Source organism: Heterocephalus glaber, unplaced genomic scaffold, assembly GCF_053883595.1.
Source record: "Heterocephalus glaber isolate CG9 unplaced genomic scaffold, H.glaber_assembly_v1.0 deba00000281, whole genome shotgun sequence".
NCBI classification, from domain to species: domain Eukaryota; kingdom Metazoa; phylum Chordata; class Mammalia; order Rodentia; family Bathyergidae; genus Heterocephalus; species Heterocephalus glaber.
Genome location: NW_028258139.1, coordinates 20,326,886 through 20,349,194, shown reverse-complemented (window position 1 = coordinate 20,349,194; position 22,309 = coordinate 20,326,886). Strand labels below are relative to the sequence as shown.

Genomic DNA, 22,309 nt, shown 5'->3' with positions numbered 1-22,309 from the left:
CCAGAGAGGGATGTGATGGACAAACCTTTGTCCTTCTGTCACCCCCTAGCCCTAGCCACGTACTGCATTTGGCCAGACTCCACTTCAGCTCAGTGGTGTCGTGAGTGGGGTTGTGTGTGTGAAAATCATGAAGTCATACAGCATTTGCATTCATCAGAATGCACACTGATACCACAGGGAATAAACTTGCCCCTGCCAAGCTCCTAAAAGAATGGCTTAAGGGCACATTAATATTAAGCCCAAATTGGAGGCTGGAACCGTGACAGGAGGAAAATGATCCGTAACAGTGCCTTTGTGTGGTAAGATGGCCCAGAATACAGTGAAGCAGGTAGACTCCATGGCCTCTGGGGTGCCTCTGACAGCAGAATCCAGCAGGCGGTCTCTCTAGTCCAGCTGCTGGCGGTCATCTCCCGAGTGAATGCTTGCCAGGCCCCTCGGGAGGATCTCTATCATCAGCTCTTCGGCCTCCCAGCTCAGCAAGTTGCTCCAAGTCACCTGTCAAGCACAAGGGAAGACTTTGTTTTCCCTTCCTCTCCCTTCTCTTTTTCTGGGGACAGGGGAGTGGGGTGGGGTAAAGAGCCACAGAGCCCTTCACAGAAATCAAGGAGATGGGTTTTTGTTCTGAGTTAGCAGAGAAAGGTTTGGGGGCAAAATTGTCTGCAACTCAGGAATGTGGTGGAACTTTAGTATTTGGAAATTAAAGACATGCAGGAAGGCTTGGAATCCGGAGTGAGAGTTCTCTGACAGAGAGAAGAGGCTAGAGGAGAGCACTCATGCAGAGGGAAAACCGAAGAAAGGGCTCCCGGGCCACTCACTAAAAGAATAAAGGGGAAGTGATTTATTAATCCCCTGAGCCTCAGTTTCCTCATCTTCAGAATACAACCTAGGAGGGCGTGTAGATGCTGGGTCCCATGCTCCTGTGGCCCTCTTCCTCTGACAGGCATGGGGAAGGGGATGAGAAAGCTCCTAGTAGGACCTGGCTGAAGTCAGAGCTGACTTTTAGGGAGATAGTGGCGGCCACCTTGAGCTCTGGAGAACTGCAGGTCACAATTTCCTGTTTCTCCAGAGCCTGCTTCACCAGGCCTGTCTGGGGCTGCTGTGAGCTGACTCACCCTTCACCTCATGGGAGCCCCTGAGACTGAGTTTTCAAGGGTAAAAGGCAGCCCTGCTGTGGCAAAATTGTTTCTTCCCCAATAGAACAGGGAAACTCACTGCTTGGATCTTTAAACAATATGTTGTCAGCAGTTGAGCATTTTCCGCCCTGCTCTTTGTTTTATTTTCTTCCATCTCTAACAGGTAACCTTGGACCTTCTGAGATTGCTCAGGAGGTTCACTGTGACAAGCCCGTCTGCAGCCTGTCTAAACTCACACCAGGGGACTCTCAGAGGCAATGGCTGGACTTGGCTAACTGAGACAGACTTGCAAAAAAGCATAAAATCCTCAGGTCCCCAAACCATGCGTCCTTTACCCCAGCAAAGGGGAAACTTGCAGTGAGAAGCATCCAGAGTAGAGGGCACCCCGCAGTCTCAGTTCTGGAGACTGTAGGAGAGCCCTGGAGACTGCAGAGCTCTTCTACTCTTTCCTCACATACGTTGGCATCTCAGTGGGACACCTCATGTGTGCCAGGCACTGGGCTGGGCACTGGAGTGGTGGAGGTGAGTTTGGTGCCATCTTTCCATCTGTAGTATTCGGCCTTCTGTTGAGGAACATCGTGGTAGAAGGGCATGGTGGAGCAAAGATATTTAGTGCATGCTGGATGAGAAGCAGAGCAGAAGGACAGTGACAGAGAGAAAGAGACAAGGGACAGACCCCAAGGGCACATCCATGACCCACCCAGATACATCCAGAAGGATGTCCCACCAATGACCCCCGCAGATCCCAAAGCCAATCGAGTTGGCACCCCCCAACTGCCACAAGGGGACAGCCACACAGACATGTGCAGCACAACATGGTATTTTTCAGTGAATGGCAAGAATACCTGCTGGATGCTTAAGTCAGAAATTTGGTTGTCAAATCTGATACCTTTCTGGTTGGGGAGATGGATCATCGGCTCTGATGTGCATCATGGGAAGGAAAGATACAGGATGCTACACCCCTCTTTACTGGATATAAAATTGAGTATTTAAAAAAATATCGTCAAGTTTATTTGTGTATGAAAGTTACTATGGTTTTGAAATTTAATATTGATCTTATTAAGTTTCTAAAACAAAGTATGTTCTCTTGTTTACATTCAGGTTATAAATTTTATTCTTCTGTTCATAAAAGTTTAGCCAGAATTAACAATCACTAATAAGGAGATTTTGGTTAATATTTAATCCCTTGTATAAACTTAAAGATTTTAAACAGTCTTCATACTTTCAATATATTCTATTTTTAGTGCTGTGATTAAGCAGTTTCCCCGAATGCTTGTCTCATAAGTCTAATAGCGTATGTGAAACTCATTAATATCAGGTGATTCTTCTGGTATTGTAAATGTTCAAGCACTCTAAATAAGTGTAGTAAAAATTCAACTTAAAACAACAAATTTAAATCAATTATTATATTACTTATTTTAATTGGGATAGCTTAACTGCTATCCCAATAAACCTTTCCTAAGTACAAAAATTTCTATATGAATCATCATTTCTTTTGTAATAATAAACAATTCATAAGAATTATGTTCATAATTATTTTACTTTTGGTAACAATGTATTAAAAATTAAATATATATTCATAAAATGTTAACAGTTGTTAATTCTCATGGGATATTGGCTTATTTTCATTTCCTTGTTTAATACTGTCTTCATTTTCGAATGAATATATACCACTATTTTCTCCAAGGAAAAACATGACTTTTACCAATATTTTATTAGTGCTGGCTTTGGGGTGGGTCCCATGCTTGGTCTTGGGGGTGGGGTGGGAGGTCTCTATGCCTGCACCCTCTGAAACCCTCGAGAAGTCAGGTGGAGCCTAGACCACCCCCTCACACAACTGCTCTAGCAAGGTTTTTGTACATGGAATTTATGAATTTATTTGTGTATGATTTATCTCTGGCTCTAAGGTCTATTATTTTTTAACAAAGAGAGGAAATTTATGCCAGATTCCCCACCTCACAGAATGCATCTGCCAGGTTATCAGACAAATTCCAGTTGAATTGAAAGAAACTGTAGATTAGAAATCTGCTTTCCTAAGGCTTGGTGGGCAAGTTCATTATTACTAAGTAACTGATTGCTTGACTGTCTGATAGGCTGAAAGACTAATGAACAGATGAATAAATACATAAATGAAGAAATGAACTAGTGAGCAGTCCTGAATGCTTGACTACATTAGTGAATGAAGGAGGGAAACAATTATGTAATCATTGATTGATTGACAGAGGCCAGGATTAACTGGATAAGGGAATGAATGAATGAAAGCATTGAATGACTGCCTGGGCCTGAATATGCACATAATTAATTGACTGGGTGAATAAAGGATGTAATTGCATGGATAGAACTAAAACGATTGACAATTTGTGACTGTCTAAATTGTTGACCAAAGGACTGAACAAAAGTGACAGAATGAACGATGGAGTGAGTGAATGAAGGGAATAGGCAACTTATTTTGTGTATAAGAACTAGTTGATGCACTGAATCATGGTCATCTAAAACAACAGAACAATTAAGTGCCCACAATAAATGTGAGCCTGGCTGAGTGACTGACTCAGAAAGACAAAGGCCCTGGCCAGACCTCCCTGTCCTCTACCTGCTTCTATCCCAGAAGCTCAGTGCCAACCCACTTGCATGTCTGTTTCCTCAGAGCACCAGACATTCGGGTGCCATACCCAGGACCCTCCCTGCTGCCTTCTCACCTTGCCCTCCTTTCATTTCATTTCATTGAATGCATAGAACATAAGTTTGGGTTTGGATCTACTCTGGCCTTTAGAATTTTCCAGCCGATGCTGGCTCTGGACTTCTGTGATTTCTAAGAACATAGAGTTAGACTGGAGTCTTGGGTCATTTCACTCCCAGAACCTTAGAAAGAATGCAGGCCATGGAGATGCAACCTTGACTTGGATTCTTTTTGACCCCTGGTGGGAGCCATTCAGACCCTGGATTGTAGAGCTCTCTGTTTGACAAAGTTTCAGCTACACCAGGCCCAGAGCTTTGGCCTGATGACCCCATCTCTGTGTGGGCCTGGTGATGGAGTATGTCTCAGGCCATGGGTGTTCACTTGCTCAACCTTTTATTTTTGACCCAGTTGGTTTTGCCCTTATTTTTCTAACTTACCTAAAGCAAACTGGTCCTCAAAAGAATTTTTGTTGAAATAAACTCCCCAGTGCCCAACTCAGACCCAGCATCTGGAGGTGAAGCCGCCCAGCCTTCCTCTCCTGTTGGCTTGAAGCTGCCTCTGGACAGGGAGATTTCACTGAAGGAGGCTCTGTGCCTTATCCAGAGATCTGTTATTGGGAGCTTACCGTACACTTCTGGTTCATGGGTTTCACATCACAGTGGATCTGTTGTCTATTTACATTTGTTAAGGGAGCATTTCAGAAGGGTATTTATTCTTAAAGGAGAGCTCAGAGATTCCCCTCGAATTTCGGAGTGGGGAAGATCTGCCAGAATCCATGGCAAAGAGGCTGAAAATAGATGCTGTGTTTGTCCATGGCCAGCCTCTCTGGGTATGTTGCTGGCTGCTGGCATGGAACTAGAACATAGCCTCGGGGGTCCAGGGTGGAATGGGGCAGGGCTAACATGACCATGGGGACAGGGCTTGGAGATGGTGTTAAGAAATCACCCTGCCTGCTTCAGACCTGATAAACAAGAAATGATAATTAGCTGCCAACTTTCCCCTCAGGATTTATACAGTGGGCTTCACTTCTGAAGGGATCTTTGTATGTGTGAATGCTCACTCTGATTCCGGGAGCAGGGCAGATGGCAATAAACCAAGTTTATCCCTTTATCTGTCTCAAGAGCCTTCTGTTCCTCAACCTCCCAATTTCCACAATCTGCTGGATTGTAACCCTGTATCTATTTATTCACCCTCTACATTGTCTGAGACATGACTACTTTTTGAGACATATTTTTTGGTGAAGTGAATAAATTAATAAACATCAAATCTAATTTATCCCCAAAGGCTTAATTCAGATGCCTATCCCCACGTACTCTTTCCAGACCCGGCTTCAAAATGGCACAAAAGAAAACTTAAGATCCTTGGACCAAGGCCCATTTGGTTTCATCCCTCATTTCTTTAATGAATAAGTTGTGTGTTTATCTTCTTTCTGCCCATTTCTTCTTCATCGTTATCATTATAATCACTGCCACTATTACCACACACATCCTTTCGCTAGTCTGCAAAAATCTCCATTATGTGAGTTCTGGTAACGTCAATGGAGAAACTGAGGAGTGGGAGGACCAAGAATAGTTGCTATCTCATCATAGAACTGTTTGCCAGCCACTGTTATTAGCATTTTAAAAGCCACTCAATCATCGAAGTGACCAGTGTGGGTGATGGTGCCTAGAACTGTGTTGGATTTAGCTTGGAAAATTCCGTGTCCTGGGAAAACCCCAGTCCCCGGCAAAGCAGGACAGTGGTGCACTCTACTGAACCATCATACAAAATATGAGAAAGGCACTGTCCTTCCAACCTATATATGAGGGGGGTGAGGCCCAAGAGGGTGAGAGACATGCCCAGATGCATACATCTAGAAAATGGTAGCACCAGGTCCTATCTCAGAGTTTAACTACTGTATTTTGCTTCTCTCAGGAAGAAATAGGGAAATCATTTCTGCTTCCATGGACTGTTGGGGAAACAGGTACTCACATTGGTACCATTTATCACTCAGAACTACTCCTCTTTCATTTTACACCTGAGGTTTCAAAGAATCACACCCGGTGGTCTCCATCAAGTCATTTTGTCCCCTCTCATCCCATCCTTCGCTTGCTTCTATCCATATCTTTTTTCTGAGAAACAACTCAAATCTAAGGTCATCAAATGACCTCCCATTGCTCTATCCAAGGGTCTCTCTGAGCCCACTTGCCAAGACCATAAAGGCAGTCTATCTGTTAAATTACAGCAGATGGAAGTCAATTGAATTGGAATATACCACGAAGCATTTTATGCCTTTGACTTCTCCTTTTTCTTGAAATTCTTTTCCATCTTGGTTCCCACAACTCTATGAGTTAGTCTGCATGTCTGAATGCTCCTTCTCAGACTTTTTTGATCCTCTTTGGCATCTTAAATGTTGCTATTTCTTAAAGCCTTTTCTTTTTTACTCCTTTACTGTCAAAATGCAGTCTCTCACTAAGAAATCTCACTCATTTTCCAGGCTTCATTGCTGTATTTAGACTGATAAAATTTCTACCCTTCATTCCTGAATTTCAGACCTACATACTAATACATATCCAACTGTATTAGTAAGGACAGCATAATGTATAGTGCAGTAACAAGTTGGCCTCCAGATCTCAGGGACTTTACATGTGAAATACATATTTCTTACTTATGATACATACCTATCACAAGATTTTGGAAGGAGCTTATAGAGTTGTTCAGAGACCCAGGATCACGGCTGCTCTGCCACCTCTGAATACATGACCACCTGAGTCCCTGTGGCAGTAAACAGTGAGCTGGAGAGTTATGAAATGACTCTTAAATGCTGCACCTGGAAGGGACACAGATGACCTCTGCCCCTAGTCCCTTAGCAAGAACAAGTCATATAACCCAGCTTAACTGCAATGCTTCTAACATTAAGAAAAGGTCCAAGGGGGTAGGGATGGTGGGAGGGGAAGGGGAAGGAAAAGAAAAATTATGAGAAAAGAAAAAAAAATGGAAACAAAGTTTATGTAAATAGGAAAGGGTGGAAGGGGTGAAGGGTGCACAGGTAATGGGGAAAAAATAAGAACCAAGATACATCACATACAGGTACAAGCACCCAATGATAAATGTAAACATATTGTATACCTAAAATGTACCAATAAAAGAATTTTAGGAAAAAAAGATGATTTAAAGTGTACAGAAAGATGTGCATAGGTTATATGCAAGTGCTACATTGTTTTGTACAAAGGACTTGTGCGTATGTGGATGTGGTAGCCATATGGAGTCCCCAGGAATGCTGAAGGATGGCTATACTTTCAAAGCACAACCAGAATCCAGTATATCCTCACTGGCTCTCTACTCCCACTCTGGTATATGCCATATTTCACTGGGATTAATGCAAAAGCCTCCTAATTATACTGCCTTGCTTCTATTTTTGCCCCTTTCAATTAATCTCATACAGATCAGTAAGAGAAGTTCTTACACAAGTAAGTCAAGCTTGTCGTTGTGTTCAGACTCCTTCAATGGCTCCATGGCTCACTCAGAGTGCAAGTCAAAAGCTTCAGAAACTCACAGACCTGGAGACTAGAGAGTCCCTCTCTGGAGCACTCTTCTTCTAAGGCTTCCCCAGGGTCACTCCACTTGGGGAAACTATTTTGGTTTCTGTTCCATGGACACACCAGAGTTCTCTGCTTCTTGAGTTTTTCTATGTGTTGTTTTCTCGGCTCTGTAATCCCCTATCCACATATCCTCTGGACAACTCCCACCCTTCAAGTCTCTTGTCACATGCCGTCTTCTCAATGACAAGCTGATTAAACCAATACTCCCCTCTTCATCCTTTCCTGAGTCATAGTTTATCCATGGTGTCATCTAACACACTGCATATCATTCCTCTTTATCTTTTTCTGTCAGTCTCTTTCATGAGAAGGTACACTACACAAGAACTGGAATTTTTGTCTTCCTATTCAGGATTCCTCTATGTTTTAAAGAGAGCTCAGATATAGTAGGGGTTCACTATACATTTATAAAAATATATTGCCTTGAAGGTAATTGCTAACTGTCTCCACCAATTTATGCAATGTTTTTGCTTGCTATACTACCTTCTTGATTCTAACCCAAAATCTCCTGAAGTACAATATGGACAATGCCAATTCTCCTAGCATATGTGCTTTTCTAAAACGATTGGCAAATACTGCATACTCTTGGTCTATGGGCCACCTCACCTACTTGGCTGAAATTCTTAATAGATAGCAGCATATCGTAAAATCCAACAAGTACTACAAAAAGTTTAACTTTGTTTTTCAGCTTACTTGTTCAAGTAATCCCTTCAGGTGGTTTATATTACCATCCTGTGCAATCATGATTCCAGTTTATGGTTTTTCTGCTGTATTGGATCTTTTACAGTTCCCAGAACACATAGCACAGTTTATTTTGTTTCAATATGTGGTTTTCTTACTCTTGACTTACCAAATGCTTTCTGTACCCACCCACACACTGCCAAGAGCAAACAACTACTCCCCCTTGCCTTTGTCCAAAAAGTCACTTCCTTTATGGCTCCCAATCTGATCCCTTATTCTTTCAAACTGCTTTTTTCTTTTCTGGCCCCATTATGGCCCAGAGAGATGTTCATTGAACACTTCATTGGGTTAATTCCAGGAATGTAATCACATGTATGTTTCCCTGAATGGTTGTAACTTCCCAAAGGTGTGAACTGTACCATTTCATCCTTATATACTCAGCATAGTGACCTTTTTATCAGGAGTCTCCAAACCCTGAGACCAGTACTGGTCTGGGCTTGATGGTAACCAATTGACACAGCAGGAGAAAAGCAGTGAGCATGCAAGTGAAGCTTCTTCTTATATATAGCTGCTCCTTATTATACCCATTATTGCCTGACCTCTGCCTCCTGTCAGATTTGTGGTGGCATTAGCTTCTCATAGCAGTGTGAACCGCGCATGCAAGGAATCTAGGTTGTACACTCCTTATGAAAATCTCATGCCTAATAATCTGAGATGAAGCTGAGATGGTGATGCTAGCACTGGGGAGGGGCTGCAAAAAAAGATCAACATTATTAGGGAGGTTTGGCTGCATAGAGATGCACAATCATTGTAATGCACCTGAATCATCCTGAAACCATCCCCTGCTCCTAGTCTGGAAAAACTGACTTCCATGAAACTGGTCCCTGGTGCCAAAATCACTGGGGACCACTGTTCTACATTGAGGAAGGCCAGTCTTCATTAATACAAGAAGTGAGCTTTTGAAGTTAGACTATAAGAATCCTTAAGATCTTGGCCTATCTTTTAGAAATATCATCTATAAACATCATCCACTCTCCTGCAGTATTTATATATGCTCCATGAGCCACTGCTGGTATGGATAAATTGGTAGCACCTATTTTCCTTTAGTTGCAGCCCACAAACCCAGTGATTTGTTTTCAGTAAACTCATTTTAGGATTCTTACATGCCACATTCTCACTTGAGGGTCTCCTCAAATGCTCCAATATTTACTTTTCTGCAGTCATCTGTACACCTGTCCTCTTCCCTGATCAGTGTGGGAGGAAGTCCACAGTGCTCAGGAGCTGGGATTGTGTTGTCTGTTTCCACACTGTGTTCTCCTGGTTACAAAACTCTTTCATCCTCTGATGGGATTTGTTTTTTACCGTGACTTTTTCTGCAGTGATTTTACACTGCATTCACTAGAGGTCAGTCTTATTTTCCCGAATTACAAGTAACTTTAGGGGTGAGATGTGCTACTCTCTGACTCCTACCCAGTACTACCTAAAACAAACCTGAGGTTCAGGGCAAGGAAAGGCATTGTCATAAGACTTAGGGCCTGAATGAAGAGTCAGTTCTGTGGCTTGAAAACGTGCAGCAAGTGGCATCCCTCAGAAACTCGGTTCCCTCATCTTGAAATAGACAAAATAAGTGTATTGCCTTCTAATGTCCTTGGGATTGTCAGATTAGATAAAGGATCTGAAAGCTTTGACAGGTTTACTAGACAACTTTCAAACAGGACACATTCAGGTGGGTAACTTTCTGCCCACTCCTTCAGGCATGTGCTCCAGGGCTGCCCAAGAAGAGGAGGAGAGTGAGCTGGGGACCTGTAAGTTACCTCTCCACCAACCTCAGGACAAGGATCCTCCTCAGTAAAGACTAGGAGGAAATTCAGGGAAATTCCAGTTCACTCTTGACCTCTTTTGCCTGTGACTTTTCTACTAAATTTGATGCGGTGGAGGTCAGGGACATATCTGGTTTTTGCAGAGTCCTTAAACTGCACAGTGCCTAAGTCAATGGTAAACATTCAGAAAACCTGAGAAGGATCTCAGCTCTTCAGGGAAATGGGTGAAGATATGGACAATTTGACATACTGGAAAGAACATTTTGGGAATAAAACAGTAACCTCAGCACAATTAGTCAGTTTGTCTGGAGACACCACATTCTGGGGTGTGTTCAGTATGCCCACCAGAGACAGCTGCTAATGACCGAGGAACTCAATCATTAGGTGTAAACTCAGTCTACAAGCAGCTAATCATTAAAAAGTACCTCTTAATGAAGATATTAAAATATCTAACTCATCTTCAACAACAAAACTAATTTTCTGCTGCTTTTCTCCACTGGTCCTGCTTCTGCCCGCTGGAGACATGTACATGCTCACCTTCCCAGATTCCATCCTTTTTAGACATTCGAAGTCAGTGATCCCATCACTCTACCACCTCTTCTCTTTTCTAGTTCAAACGTCCCAGGATTTCATCTGTTCTTTGTGAGCTTATTTCAAGTCTTGCTATTATCCTAAACTCCCTTCTCTGAGGGAAGTTATATTTGTCTCTTAGTCTTAAAGCAAAGCTTTACCAGCAGCTTGTATCTAAGAAAATAAAAATCTATTGTATGAATAAATGTAGGGAGACTCTTACACAGAACCATAGCACAGGCATCTATGAGTTCTGGTGAGATTTTCTGGGTGCTTCCACATCCCAAGAGAGTCGCCATATTTCAATTTCAGCTCTGCTCTGACCCAAACGCCCATGTAAGGAGGTTTGCATATAGCCAGAGCAACTTGAAGCTTACACAGGTCTTGCATAACTGTCACAGAGACAAAGACCTTGAATTCCTGCTTAAAGGGCAGCACTAAATGGAAAACCAGAAGGTGAGAGGGCAGGGTTACAGGGAAAAAAGAAAGGAAGGAAAGAAAGAGGAGGAAGGAAATGAGAAGAAAGAGAAAGATGACAAAGAAAAGAAAGAGTGAGAGTACAGGAGAAATAAAAAAAGTAGAGAAAGGGAGGGAGAGAGGGAAAGAGGAAGAGAGAGAGGAAAATAAGGAAGAAATCCTATTTTTTTCCCAAGTGTCTTCCACAATTTCAAAGCTCCCAGAGCGATTCTACAGCTGAGAATCCTAAATCTTATATTGTTCATTGTATAGACTTTTACTGGCTGGCTACAGTGTGCCAGGCACTGTGCTAGTAATCCAACACATCAACATGTTAATCATCTATGGAGGTAAAACTGCAGTTTCCCTATAGAGATCTCAATTTAGTGCAGAAAATCAATGAAAAAAATCATGGTGAATTAAGCAGGTACACACACCCTAGTGGGTATTAAGCAATTATAGAAAACCAAACAGTGCTATTATCTTGGAGAGGGCTTAATGGTGTTATCCAAAGAATGAGTTTCCTCTACACCATCCCTACTTTCAGTCTCCTTGGTGCTGATGACAGTGATGACAAGGACCAGTATGGTTTGTGGGTTATTAGGAAACATTGCAAAGATCTCGATATTTACAGAAATCTTCAGATTTAGGAATGGATGTGGGATGACCATACATCTTGGTTTGTACCTGCTTTCCCAGTGTCATCCTTAACAGTACATAATCTTATTCTCAAATATGTCCCAAAATAGTACATCATATAGTCAACCTGGTGATTGAACCGTCAATCCTAGCTCCCCTTCAAGGACAAAACTTTTCAGTATCTCTTCTGATTCTTTACTAGTTCTGGTCACTTGAAATATGGGTGCAAATGACCTCCTATCATTAACAAAGGAGATAATTATTGGTAATGATTAGAAGACAGAAACATCTGATGTTTACTCTTTCAGAGAGTTTACTCATAATTTTTTTCTTTGGACGTAGATCACCCTGTGACTTGTGGTCCCCATAAATCAGTGCTCAGTTTGTTTATGTCATACTTTGTGACATGAAGAGCATTCCTTGGATTCATCCTTGTCCTCCTGTGCAAGCCCTTGCCCATACGAGGATGATGCCTCAGTGAATCCTCACTGAGCAAATACGGGGAAGCTTGGGCTCTACCGTGTGCCTCAGTCACACAGTGACACAGCATAGCATCCCAAGAGAAAAAGAAATGCACCATGTAATGAGGCTCACACTCCTTAGAAGATGGAATCACCAGGTGAAGGTGACAAAGAACAACACAACCATGAAACTGACGAAGTGGATGGGAGGTCCCCAGTGTCCTAACTGAGGAAAAGCAGAATAGTATAAAGGTATTAACCAGAGAAGGAACCGCAGCATCAGAGCCAACCATTTCTTCTCTACACCTATCCATCTTGGAGAATCTATTCTCACAATCCTGGTTGCTGTGTTTCCACTGAAAACCATTCAGAATTGGTCACAGCTGGTTAGAGCAAAGGTGGCCACATGACCTCAGACAAAGTAAGGCACAGGCCAGAGCCTGGCCTGATGCCCCCTCTTTCACTCTCTCTCTCTCTCTCTCTTTCCCTCTCCCTCCTCCTTCCCCTCCCTCCTTTCTCTCAATAATTTGAACCATGCCATAAATAAACCAACCAGAAAGTGTTCAATGCTTGCATTATGAGATATGAAAAGTCAGAGGGACAATTTCTGATCTCAGCCACCTCAAACAAGAAAACCAAAGACATCATGGTGTCTCACACTAATTAAATAAATAACTCAAGTTTTGCTTTCAGTCCCTTCTCAGACTGAGCTGTACCTTCAGTTTGTGTGCATCAACTGAACCAACCTTCCTTCCTTCCTTCCTTCCTTCCTCCCTCCCTCCCTCCCTCTCTCTCTCTTTCTTTCTTTCTTTCTTCCTTTCTATCTCTCTCTTTCTCTTTTTCTTTCCTCCGTCTTTGTTTCATTTGTTTATGTGTTTTATTTCTTGAAACCAAGAACTCCTTAATAAATAGAGGAAGAGAGATGAAAGTAGGTTTGAAATGTTGAATAGCTACAGTTTTCTGAACTGTAAGTTGCTGTATCCCACTTCCACTGGTGTTTTCCCTATTTAAACCTTCCCTAGCACTCCAGGAAAGTACCAGCTCCTCCTTCTAGGAAGAGCAGAATTGAAAGCATAGAAAGTGAACCTGTGTCCAGCAGAATAATCCTTTTTGCCAATTATTGAATCCAGGACAGCCTGTAATGTGTGACCCCACTCATTCTGTGACACAGTCATGAGTGAGTAAATGTTTGTGATGTAATATGTCTAGTGTAGGGGAAGAGTCTGGGCACTAGTTATGACCAGTATTCAGTTCCTAGTCGATGCCAGACACACATCACCTGCATGAAGGACACAAACATAAACACTGGATCTAACCACCGTTTTGAAAATTATTTGTTTGCTGAATAAGAATTCTTCTTGGTTATTTACTGAGAAACCCAGAGATCAAAACTCATCATCCGCTTCAAATATAAGGAGGAAAATAAATTATATATAGTTCCATTTTATGATATGGTTTCAGCTTGTCTCCAAACATTATCTTCTCCAGAAATTCTTAAGACCCTCCCTTCTCAGGTTGGGGCCCAGGATAGGTGTTGCTAGAGAGAGTGAGTCATAACCATGGTAGTGTTGCTCTGGGGCCAAGATGGGCCTCTGAGCTCTCATAGAGCAGCCAGGGGTTAGATGTTTGCATGGTTGACCATCCGGCATGGAGACAAAGCTGAGCACACAAATTTCCTGTCTTTTTTTTTTTTAAATTAAATTCTTTTATTGGTACATTGTAGGCATACAACACAATTACATTTCTCATTGGGAATTGTACCTTTACATAATGCATCTTGGTTCTTATTTTTTCCCCATTCCTAGCCCTCCCTTCACGCCCTCCACCCTTCCCTATTTACAAAGACTTTATTTCTATTTTTTCCATTTCTCATCATTTTTCCTTTCCCTTTTTTCCTTTCCCCTGCCCCTCCCCCCTACCCCTTTGGACCTTTTCTTCCTATTTTACATTATCGATTATTCATTCTAATCATTGGTACATTTTAGGTATACAATATAATGACATTCATCATTGGAAATTTGCACCTTTACATAGTCTCTCTTGGTTCTTACTTTTCACCCTTGCCCAGCCCTCCCTTCAACCCCTCTATTCCTCCCTATTTACAAAGATTTTGTACCTATTTTTCCATTTTCTCATATTAATTCCATTCCCTTCTGTCCTTTCCCCTAGCCCTCCCACTTCCTTCCCTTTTGCCCCTTTTCTTCCTATTTCACATTACCTATTATACATTTAGTCCTTATTTACACCATCCCTCCTGCTGCTCCCAGCCCACAGGACCTCTTCCTGTCTTTTTAATGGACCACAATGACAAATGCTTGGATGGAAATACACAATTTGATTTTCCCTCCTCATTTTCACAGAACTGCTCATGTACACAATGCTAGCTTGGTTTCTGTGCCTTTTTAAGCAAAACTGTGTGGAAAGCCTGCTGGGGTTTTCTGTTGGCACCCTGCTGTTGTCTCCCATTCCTCATGGTAGATGGCACCAAATGTGTGTGAGAACACAGCCAGGTAGCCTCGGGTGGAATCCCGTCACTTTCCTGGAATCGCTTGAGTTCCTTGTATTTGTCCTCATGTCTGTGAAATGGGGACAATATAATCTACCTCATGTGGGTTATTGTGAGATCAAATATGGCAGGCAGATCACAGCTGAACAGATGTAGAATTCGGTGCCCGCCCAGATTTCCATAGAACACAGAACACTTCCTCCACACGGGTATTGATGTGTCTGGTGAATTTACCACAGATCTAGGGGGCTGGAGGCAAACACATGTGCAGTGTGTTTGCATAGCCTAGTGTCCCTAAGAGTCCTCTGGTCCTTTCGCTGGACTCTACCATCCCTAACTTCATTTTGTCTCAGCGTTCTTCATCTTTCCATGCATCAACTGATATGATGCCAAGGCTGAAGGTAACTGTACTAGCTAGAGAACACCCCTGCATTCAGGGGAAGCCCTGGCTGTTTCTGTAGTCCTGTGGAGACCCAGGAAGACTAGCTTCTGTGTTTCCTTGAAGGACGGCTAGAAAGAATGCAGGATGTCCACTTTGTTTGAATTTCAGATAAATAGCAAATTACTTTTTAAGTGTGTGTCCCAAATATTGCATGGGGAATACTTAGACTACATTGGTCTGCTCTCCTGTAGCTGTGATAACATACCTGACAATTTAAAGGAGGAGTAGTTTATTGTGGCTCTTGTTTCAGAAGTTTCACTCTATGGTCAGCTGGCTTTAAGGCAGAAGCATCATTATAGAAGGGCTTGACAGAGGAAAGGTGCTCAATTCATAGCACCTAGAAAGCAGAGAGCCTGAAAAGAGCCTAACAGCAAGGAACTGGGGAGCATATATGTGTAGTCCCCAGGGTCACTGTCACATAGTTCACCTAGTCACACCCAGAAGTGTACTTCCCTAATCTCTTGGGCATCAGTCAAGCCAATCAAGTTGACAATTAAAACTAATCATCACATAGACTGAACTAGGTCTTTATTTATCTAAAGATATAATTCAGATGGACTTCCTATAATTTTATGTGCTAAACCTGGCCGATGTATCCCTCAGGCCCTTCTATCTTGCTCTTAACATGTCATCTTTTGTTTGCATCTGTTTCTGCCTCCCCAGCTCATGAAGGCAGCAATGGCATCTTAGTCATTTTTTGTGTCGCCAGCAACTAAGAAGTCTGCGGTACGAGGTGCAGTGTGTGTTTGCTGGAGCAGTGATTCTGGAAGTCCAGGCTGTTCTCTGTCACTCAGCACCGGAGTGGACACACACACACACACACACCACACATGCATGCACACATGCATGTCAGTGACTTTCCAAATGTTCTGATTTCATTTCATTTCTCAAACACACACAGTTTTTTACACTGAGTACTCTCTCTGCCCCTCCTTGCATGGCTTCAAGTCACCTCAATGTTTCTACAAGGTCTTGGAATTGTGAAAGGTCAGAGCTTCCAATCTGCTCTGATTTGGGTCACCATTTCCTTAAGACTTCCTTTGCCTCTTCTCTGATTAAAGCTGTGTTTGCCTCACTTCCCGCTTTTTTAGCAATTACACTAATTAAGCTAATTTTTCTTTGTTCTCTCTTTGCAATTTGCATAAATAGCAAATTTATATATAGTGTCCCTAATTCTCCTGTAACTGCTCTGTAATTAACAGGATGCTCAGGCTAAATATAAATAAGTGCAGAAAGAAAAACAGCCTTCTGCTAAAATAGTGATAAAGGCTGGGAGAAAAGAAAGGCAGGGAGAAGAAAACAATTCTAAGTCTTGTTCTACTCATTATGCTTGATTGGGTCACAGTTGGAGAACACTAGCTAAAGGTCAGTAGCTGCAGGCGTCTCTCAGAGAGCCCTGTCTCCCAGGCCAGTTGCAAAGTAGGATTTGGGCCATTTGCTTGCAATAATATCACAAAATTTCTCTAGGGGTTAAAGCTGCATAGTATGAAGGGAGAACAATATGATGGTGCGGGGCTGGGGCTGTACTTCTGCTTCTGACCAGCTAGGTCACCTTGAGCCAGAGAACAACAAACCAAATAGCTGAGCCCAGGTGCTTTCTGATCACCATGTACTACAACACTCAGTAGCTTCATCACCCCTTTATTTACAGATGGAGATATGCCTCAAAATAGTCCTTAATCATTGATTCCTGAGCAAACTCTTCCTCCTCAAACACCTAAAATAATAGTACCAAATCAAGATTAAAACTTTTTTTTACAAATATAGATTAATACATTGCCACATGGCATATACAGGTGTCCTTTGTGAATAGCTTTGACATAACGATACAAAAATTATCCTTGGACAGTGGTGGTCTGAATTTGATCTCTTTCTCTGTGACCTTGGGAATATTGCTTTTGTGTCTAAGTTCAAGTTCTCTTTACTGTAGAGTGGGATACAACAGCCTCACAAGGTTGTTGACAAAATGAAAGAAACAGCACCAAAGCATTTAATACAGGGACTGACACCAGCCAGCCCTCAAAGATTAGCTTTGATGCTTCTTAAGTCAGGTGATTCAGTCCTCACTGGTTTTAGGGAAAGAGATAAAATTGTGTTCCAAGCAGAAGTAAGTATGTGAGCTTCAGAGCCAGAACCTGGAGTGATTCAACTGGAACTCTGGAAAGACCTGCCTTAGAATCTGCTCCAAATCATAGGGCTGTGATCATAGTCACTGTTAACAATATCATTGCTTGATTTTGTTGCTAGTTCCAGAAAGGTATCTGTGCCAAGTATTCAAGTATTGCCCCAACACTGGGCATGGGAGAAGCTTGAGACTGGGTGCTCCAGGGGGAGGTATCCAGGTAAACAACAACTCCAGAGGGAGGAGTCAGAGCAATGCTAGACTCAGGTGCTCAGGAAGCTGGGCCCCTCTGTGTGGACCAGAGGTCTCCAAAGGGTTCTGAGTTCACACTGCACATGAGTTGCACAGTTCACTGTGAGAAGCTCGCTTAGGACTTCGTTCTTCCAACTTTTTTTATCATTGCATTTTAAAATTTGTGTTTAGGAGTATACTTTATATTATACATTATATGCTAGAATATGCATCTAATTTATAAATCAGTAATACATATACACAGGGAGGTCTGATCCCAAAGCTTTTATTAGTAGTGGAGTGAGATCCAAGAAGAAAGAGGGCAATCAGCAAGGGGAAGATGAAAGAAGGCAAGGTGAAATGCGAAAAGCTCCCTGGAAGAGAAACTTGGAAGCTGTAAGCTCCCTGAAGGAAGATGTTGTTTCTCTCTTCTATGCCTCACGTCAAGTCTCCAGGATATAGAACAACTTCTGCCACACAAGAAACACTCAGTATCCATGAAATGAATGACTGAAATGAGATGAGCTTCTAGGATGGGAGATGAGATGTCCCCTGTCCTGCCCATGAACGTTGGGCACTCCTTATTCACTGAATGTGTCCCCTGCTTATTTCTGTTTAGAATCTCTAACCTCCAATGTGTTGGTATTTTTTAGATGGGGCCTTTGAGACGTATTAGGATTTGATGAGTTCATGATGGTGAGAGCCTTATGATGGGATTATTGTCTTATAAGAAGAGGAAGACACCAGGCTCTCTCTATTTCTATGTGCATCCACCAAAGGAAGGCCACATGAGGACACAAGGAGACGTGACCATCTGCAAACCAGATGAGAGGCCTTACTGGAAGCTGACCATCCTGATCTTGGGTTTCCAGTCTCCAGAAGTGTGAGAAATACATGTCTTTTATTTAATCCACCCATCTGTGGTATTTTGCTTTGGCAGTCTGAGCAGACTTAGATACCATAGTTACATGATGTCCAAATGGCTGCAAATGGAATGCTTCTTAAATCAAAGAGGAAAAGCATGCTCTATAATGAGGGAAGGGTATGGGCTTATATATGTAGGTTGGACACAGCCATGAGTTTAGGGGATCAGAGCAGCTTCCCATAAGGTAGAAGGTGACAATGAGGCCAAAGGCACCAACAGGTCCAGGTGACAGGTGCTCCTTTGTCAGGCGGAGGTGCACAGAGCTCACACTGGGCAGTGGAGGCAGGAAGAACACACAGGGAGTGGCCTTTGGAGAGTGCCTAGCAGAGTGGAGGCCGGAGGACACATACATTAACAAATGTCCTTCAAAACCAGAATCTCAGTGGAACTAGTCTCTTTTCCTCCAAATGCTTGACTGGATGGTGGGCTAAGAACTTGTTGTCTGAGCTGCAAGAAAATGACTGTCAGGCTCCTAAGACCATGCTCAGGTTTGACGATTCCCTTGGAGAGCTCACTAACGGGTCTCAGCATATGGTCATTCTCATAACTATGATTTATTACAATAAAAAATATACAAAACCAACTCAGCAAAGGGAAAAGGCAGATGGCTGAAGTACAGGGGAACCAGAAGCAGGATTCCAAGGGTCCTCTCCCAGTGGAGTCACAGAACAAGCACAATGCACTGGGCAATGAGTGTGACAGTATGGATGCTGTGTTGTCTTCCAGAGATGCCGAGTAGAGGCTTGGTGCCCAGAGATTCTTTTGCAGGCTGGATACTTGGGCATCCTCTACATAGCACGTGAACATCCTGACTCAGAAGGAAAGCAGGTGCTCAGCATAAACCATACTGGTTGGTCAAAGAGTCAAGGCACAGTAAGTCACCCTTGTCAGTTAGGACATGGTGGGAATGCTCCCTATTTCCAAGTTCCCAGACAATAGCCAAGGACCACTTTGGAAATAGGACTTTGTAAGGATGAGCTGTCTCAGTCCTGCTGTGATAACGCCTCTCTGTAAAGTGGCCTTACTATAAAGATGCACCCACCATAAGACACAAAACAGGATATGTAAATGAAGTGACTACAGTCACTCTGAGTTGGATTAAAATCCCAACTAGGTCTCAGAAAGTGACTTGGACTCTGAAAGTCATAATGTTTGGATCTATAATGAAATGGGATTAATACTATGTCGCAATGTATTTATGAGAGTTACAGGGGGTGGCATATGAGAAGTAAAGGCACAATAAGCGCTGGTTCCTCTGCTTTTGTACCCTGCATGGTGTTTGGCAAAGGAACAGCTGCTAATAAACCTGTGCTGAGATTCCTTTGTGCAGCCTGTCAGTGGGGAGCCTTTTAAAAGACTAGAATTAAGTCTGGCATCAATCAGCAGAAATGTTCTCCATGAGGGGCATTTCCAAGGATCGTTGAGGTTCTCAGAGACATTTCCTTATTTTTTTCTGTTTGATAGAATTCAAAGATTCTTTGTTTCAACCTTACATCACTGTGGAAGAACCCAAAGTACTTATTTATTTTTAAAAATCCCAGAAAGAGTTTTTTGTTTGAATTTGGCTGGGAGAAATATTTGCAATGATTTGGGGGGATGGGGAAATCATTTTTACTAAATTGACTTATGAGAAATATTTTAATGTCGGACTGACAATGTGAATTTTCTATCAAATGTACTGTTTAGAGTCCCTGCAAAGGAAATCCTTGTTACCATCTCCAGTTTCTAATGAATGCTGCTTTAGTGTGATTAAAAGGAAAGAATGCAGATTTTGTCAGAATTCCAGACCTGCTTCAAATTCTGTTCATTCTTTGAGTGACCTTGCTTAAGCCAGTTAAACTTTTTCTGAGTCTCATTTTCTTCTTCTACAAATGGGAATAAAAATACTTCCTGATAGGGCCAGGGATTTAGCTCAGTGGTGCCACTGCACAAGGTCCTCGCAAGCACAAGGTCCTGAGTTTGATCCCTGGTACTGCCAAACAAAAACAAAAACAAAAAAAACCTTCCTGAATAGTTTCGTTAAGGATGCAAGAGAGAATAATGTATGGAAACCTTCTTCAAATGTTAATTCTCTCACCAAGGATAAAATTTTGATGAGACAGGATCTCAATCTAAGCAACAATTTTTCTCAAAAGATCAGCTAATCCCAGAACACCACTAAAGGTAATAATACCTTTAAATATTTAGTTCATAATTGTAATCATTGTGTTTCATTGTTAAAGGATGAGGTTCTAGCACTGTATTAGGTAGTTTTGCCAAGTAACAAGCATCCCCTAAACCTCAGCTGCCTTCAATAACAGATGTATATTTCTGAGTCACATTACATGTTGGTTGCTGTAGCCAGGCAATCATGGCTGGTGGGGCTCTATTTGACTCTGCTCCATATGTCTTCTTGTTTTGGGATCCAGGCTGAGGGGCAGCCTCTATGTGGGACACAGTCATCTTTAAGATGGGGAAGAACAAAAAAGGGTCAAGCCGAGTCAAGCAATTTCATTGAAACCTCCTCTCCTGGGTGGCACTGACCCAAAAGGTTACACAGCTGGCCAATGTCCAACATCAGTGTCAGTAAAACCAAGAAACTTACTCTGCTCCTGAAGAAGGGGAAGTGAAAACTCACATGCTCTACTGCAAACCTGCCATTTGGCCCTTTCAAAAAAATTCTCATATGACTTTGCTTACATAATTAATGTCTACAGACATTTTTTGAGTGAATGAAGTTTGATATTTCTCCTTTGTGAATTCAGAGTAGGCTCTTACAGGGGTCTTGAATGCTAGGAAGATAGTCAGTGTTTCCTAAGATATCCAGTGGGATATTATTTGTGTGCCCTAATCTTATTTGATCCCAAGATAACACTTCTTTCTGATTCCCCCTCAGCATCTGATTGTTACTTGGAACACACTCTATGAGACTTAATACAATCTATAGCACATAAGTTTTAAAAGAACTTATGAGCTTCTAAACTGCCCATCAAATAAGTATCAGATCCAAGTGGCTGGAATTAGTGGACTCACAGGGCCAGAGGTTAACATGAAAAATTCCTTCTAAGTACAACTCAGGATGGTGGATGTTATGGTTTGGTTCTAAAATAGCTTCCAAAGGCCACTTGTTGAAGGCTGGGTTGTCAGCTGGTGGGATCTGGGGAGGTGGTTGGATTATGAGAAGTCTAACTACATCAGTGGGTTGATGGACATATAATTTGATAGCATTTGGGGGAAGTGATGAAAATTTGGGAAATGGATCCTAGTTGAAAGGAATAGGTAATGGAGGTGTGAAAATTATATCATGTCCCCTGCCCCTTCTCTGGCTCTTTTCCTCACTCTTTGCCCTTTTGCCATGATGTTTCTGTATTACCACAGGCTTAAAAGTAATAAATCCAGCTGACCATGAACTAAAACGTTTGAAACCGTGAGCCAAAACAAACTTTTCTTCCTTGGAGTTATTATTGTCAAATGTTTTGTCACAGCAACAGAAAACTGACTAACATTGGGAAAGAAATGTCTAATTTTCAATTATAGATTCATCCAGTGCTTCTTTCCACGGGTCAGCCAAGCAGCCTGAAGCTCCTTGGCTGTGTTCCGGTTCCTGCCCATGGCACTGTGAGGTCCCGGGAGCAGGTTGGAGCCCTGCCTTCATCCAGTGCTCTGCTTAGCTGTGAGGGTAACTGCAAAGCCCAATTCCACACCCCCCACCCCACCTTCCAGCTCTTCTGCTACCTGGTCCCACATTACAGAGGCACAGGGGATTATACTTCACATAGTTCCATGTGATAGATTAATAACTACCACAAATTGTCATTTTCTAAACTGCGCTTGATGCTATGGTATTGTTGATTGTAACATTTGGCCTAACATGTTGTGATTGATCTAATCAGTTTTCCTTCCTGGTATAAGGAAAATAAAATAGCCTCAGAGTCATTAGAGTCTCAAAACCTAAACACAAGCCATATCTGGAAGACACCTCTGAAAAGCAATCATTCCACAAGGGTTTTAAACACAAGCAACAAAGATACCTGCATTAAGCAATTTTGAAATATCAACCCAGGAATTAAATGAAGGACAGTACCAAAA

The 22,309-nt window shown here is 42.3% G+C and overlaps 1 long non-coding RNA gene across 1 annotated transcript in view; it reads left to right on the top strand.

The window, feature by feature from the left end:
- Positions 1 to 21,970, top strand: part of LOC147830245 (uncharacterized) — a 229,923-nt gene extending 207,953 nt beyond the window's left edge. The window contains exon 4 of the long non-coding RNA XR_015441277.1: positions 17,970 to 21,970. This is a non-coding gene — a long non-coding RNA (uncharacterized LOC147830245). The remainder of the gene's footprint in view (positions 1 to 17,969) is intronic.
- Positions 21,971 to 22,309: the final 339 nt, after the last annotated feature.